The sequence below is a fragment of the Pundamilia nyererei genome, unplaced genomic scaffold (assembly GCF_000239375.1).
Source record: "Pundamilia nyererei isolate P.nyererei 1_Seehausen unplaced genomic scaffold, PunNye1.0 scaffold00132, whole genome shotgun sequence".
Taxonomy (NCBI): Eukaryota; Metazoa; Chordata; class Actinopteri; order Cichliformes; family Cichlidae; genus Pundamilia; species Pundamilia nyererei.
Genome location: NW_005187533.1, coordinates 403297 through 408055, shown reverse-complemented (window position 1 = coordinate 408055; position 4759 = coordinate 403297).

Below are 4759 nucleotides of genomic sequence, written 5' to 3'. Positions count from 1 at the left end.
GGTGTTGATGTCATTAGACCACACCCCTTCTCATTACAGAGATGCACATCACCTAATATGCTTAATTGGTAGTAGGCTTTCGAGCCTATACAGCTTGGGGTAAGACAACATGCATGAAGAGGATGATGTGGACAAAATACTCATTTGCCTAATAATTCTGCACTCCCTGTATATTGCACTAAAACCTGAATATACCAGTTATGGTGCCTTTCCAGATGTGCAAACTGCCAATTCTGCAGGCACTGATGGACCCCCGTACCATCAGAGACTTTTAAACCGAGCGCTGGTAACAAGCTGGATGTTTTCTCTCTTCTTTAGTCCAGAGCAGTGGCCCTCAACCCCCGGGCCTCGGACCGGTACGGTCCGTGAGAGTTGAGGCTCAGGTGTGAAATGTATAGTTTTCAGGGTTTTTATCGGTTTTCGGCGTTATTTTGTTATCATTTTTATCGTTTACTCGGTTTTCCTGGGTCTTTTCACGTGTGTTATGAATAAATTTTCTTTTTTTCGGTATCGGTACTAGTTTTATTTGTATTGTTGCATTTATCCGCGACACCTTAAAGGCCGGTCCATGAAAATATTGTTGGGCATAAACCGGTCCGTGGCGCAAAAAAGGTTGGGGACCGCTGGTCCAGAGGACACAATGTCCATGTTTTCCAAAAAGAATGACAAAAAATGACCACGGAGCAGTTTTGCACTTTGCGTCGGCCCATTTAAAATGAGCTTTGACTCAAAGTAAACAGTTGTGTTTCTGGATCATGTTAACATATGGCCTGTTCTCACGTGCATTTGTAGATGGTACGGTGAAGCGCCCTGACTCCTGTACACAGAGGTTTCTCCAGATTCTCTGAATATTTTGATGCTTTTTACTGTAGATAACGAGATATTCAAGGCTTCACAATTTCACAGTTTTCATTTACATTTCTTTCCAACTTTGTGGATAAAGTTTTATGTAGATTGGTGAACCTCTACCTCTCTGAGGTGCTCTTTTATATTAAGTATTCAGTCATGTTACTGACCTGTTACCAGTTAACACAAGTAGTTGCAAAATGTTTCCTGGCTTTTGATGCCATAGTGCCAACCTTTTTTGAAACATGATGGCTCCATCAAGTTCTAAACACCTGATATGTTTTCTGTGCCTCACTGTGTATGAGATTTGTAAATCATTGCATTCTGTTTTATTTAGACTTTACATGCCACTGTGGGTATTTTGGACTGGACTCACATTTATCTGTTTAATGTACGTCCACTATTCCTGTCACGAGGCAGGATGGACTCAAGCGCAGACTGAAAAGCACAATTCAGTTCCTTTTATTAACACACGACACCAGGTGCTTGTACAGGTGAGAGAGGGGAATCCAGAGGCGGGCACAGGGGAAGTCCAGGAACAGGGGGTCTTCACACAGCTCCACTCACAGAAAACAAACGCCACACACAAGTCACTTTGCTCGCCCAGGGCTCCAAGGAGCGGGAGACCTATGCACAAGAACAAGAGGTTAATCCAGTGAAACACAAAGAGAAAACTAGAAACATGCGAACGAGTGGCTTTACTAACGAGGGAACTCAATAGTCCAGAGGTGAGATGTTCTCAGCCACTGCCTTAAGTAGTGGATGCTGGTGAGGTAATGAACCACAGGTGCATTATAACTTACAGGTGTGAGGGCCAGGGCCGGGGAGCCCGCAACGAGCTCCGCGCAGGCGATGCATAGCTGGGCAGACACAGGGACCATAACAATTCCAGCTTTTAGACCTGTTTTCATCTTCACTACCTCCTGGCAGAAATCCTCTGTTAGCAGGAAGTGCTCAGTCGCTAACTTTGTCTGTGTGTCGTTTGACGCTGAGCAAGTATTGATAGAGCTTTTCACTGAGATCAGCTACAGACTGTGTCTGAAAACCATCTTATGAGAGCTGAAACAACAGAGTATCAGAGAACCACGGCCGCCCTGTGCCGGAGATTAAACACAGATTGGTCCAATTGTTTGGCAGTAAAATACTGCAGCGGGGGGCAAAGAAACATGAAACCACAAGCCACACATTGAAAGGCACACAATAAAACACACATGATGTGTTAAAGCCGCGAGCAAAGTAAGTGAAGTGGTGAAGAAGCTCCTCGTTACATATCAGCCTTTAATACACACAAGAGGGAGGCAGTGCTGAACTCTGACCCTCCCAGTGTCAGCGATACAGAGCACGATGTTTGCATGTTCACACACACACACACTAAGAAGCTTAAATCAGTGTGTGCGTGTGTGTGTGTAATTTGAATGCTTATGCATTGTGTCTGTGTGTTTGTGTGCATTTTTGTGTTACATAAAGGAAAAAAAAGAAAGAAAGCAGACTTGCTGGGATTTGCCTGTGTTGTCGTGTAATTCCGTCCCAGCACTGATCACTGCCAAACATAACAATAGTGTGGATTTACAGCAAGTGCTTTCCAAGTGCTCAAGGCACTCTCCAGTCTTCACAGCTTCCTAGAGTGTGTGTGTGTGTGTGTATTCTGTCTGAATGTGTTTTCCTTGTATATGCCCCGCGAGACAATAAAGACACTGAGATATTGTTTGCATGTGTGAGAACAGTAAAGATTAGGAGCTCATGTTTCCGTTTCTTAGGTGTGTATGTGCAATAGCCACAACCAGGCTCCTGAGACAACATTTGATTCCTACAACATACAGGAAACCGTTTTATTTTACGCTGAAGGCCTGAATCATGTTCTTCTCATTAACCATAGTGGGTTTTTCACTGTGTGAGCGTCTCTGCGTGCAGAAAATATTTGCTGAAGCTCCTCTTTTTATTACAGCCTTGTTATGGTGCGCCTGTTGTTTTGTTGTGTTTTGATAATCAAAAAACAAAAATCTGGCACCAACTTTTAATTTTCATTCATAGCCATTTTTAAGTCTTTTTTAATCCTGAAACATTAAATTCTAAAGTGTGGTTGAAAGTAGCAGGCACTTCTAAGACATGTCATCTCGGACACAAATATGATATTCTTGTGCTCAGGATCATATGCACAAAATACTCCTGTGGACAAAGTGACCACTGTTAAAATAACTTTGAGTGTTGTACAGTGAAGTTCTTGCTCTTACACAAAGACATCGTCTTCTCATACTGAAGGACTGAAGGACAGCCTGTGCAGCAAATGATTCCTGCTGATAAATGTCGTAGGAATCTATGTATGACATTTTGTTTACGTTCCCAGGTGAAACAAAAGCTTGGTGGTTAGGAACTGTGTGATTCAAACGTTTTCACAGTCCTGTAAAGACCTCACTGCTTCCATTGGAATTAAGAGGGTAAATAGCAGCAGGCTAATAACCAAATGCACTTGACTGATTGATCACCAGGAAGTATGAGCACCTCTATAAAAGCAGATGTTCTGGAGCAAGTGTTAAGAAAACGCCGCAATCTTCCCGGCAAATTTACCCCCCGGCCTCAGCGCCCACAAGCAAAGCAAATATTTATCTGGCATTATTCACACACATTCGACTGTTGGAGCATTTACACAGTCTGTGATCATCCAAGGAATCAACACATGGTCTGTACAGATGTCAGGCTGGGTTGCACTGAGCCTGTTCTGTGAGGCTGTTCAGCTGAACTCACCTGCAGTGCTTTGATTTCCTTCCAGTTTCTCACACTTTCTACAGATTTGGGTGGCTAGCTTTGGCCGTGAAGCTTTAGATAATTAACATGAAAAAAAGAGCGGTGTTGTGAAGTTAAAATTCCTAATCAGGTCACAGCTTCTGAATTTGGTATTACCAGGAGCGAGCAGTGAGTCAGTGCCGACCTCACTCTCTCTAGTCCATGATGCAGTGCTGCGTGTCTGTTGAAAATCCTTCAATTTTCCTCTCTTTTCTCTCTTTGTCAGATCTCACTGGAGCCTCTGCAGAGTCAATACACTCCCTCTGCCTCTTTCTCCCTCCTGCACCTGTTCCTGCCTCTCTACTTTTCATTTTCCCTCCAAACTCACATCAACTGAGCGCCTCTCCTCTGTTTGCTACAGAAAAGCCTGTAGCCTCCACTTCCTGTACATGCACTTTTATTTTTGATTGAACTATCCTTTACTTTTCACTCCCTCTTCCACGCTCTCTCCTTCCTCAGACACAACAGCTATTCTCCCCTGCTCTCTCACCCTTCGATTCGTGTGTCTTCATCTCTGCTCGTGTGAACTCCCCACCTCCTCTTCCCGCTTCATCTCTCTCTTTTCCCCCTCCTCGCTCCATCTGTCTCCATCTCCCGATGCCTCTGCCTCTTTTTTTTTTTGCTTCCACACCTGCTCTCTCCTTTCATCTCTCTCCTTCACCTGCCTGCCTTGCACGTCGCTGTCACCTGCTTTTCTTCATATTTCTCGTACTCTTTCCCGTGTGATAGGATGAAGGCCTCCATCTGTCTTTGATTGTGGTTTTTTTGGGTCTTTTTGCCTGTTTTGCTCTCATCTTCTTGTCATCGTTTTCTCTCATTCGCTGATCCTCCTGCTTTTGTCTCCCTCCGTTCCGCCTGCTGCCTTTCTCCATCTCATTCTTCGGAGGTGAGCGGAGGTGGTGATAGGCAGGAGTACTATCAGCATGCAGAGTCATGGCGCTGTGGCTCTGCCGTCATTGATTGAACCAGGAGCTAAATATAGACACAGCAGAGGCTCAGCATCTTTACCAGGCTGGAAGGAGGGATGGATGAGCGGATGGAGGGACACACACACACACACACACACACACACACACACACACACACACACACACACACACACACACACACACACACACACACACACACACAC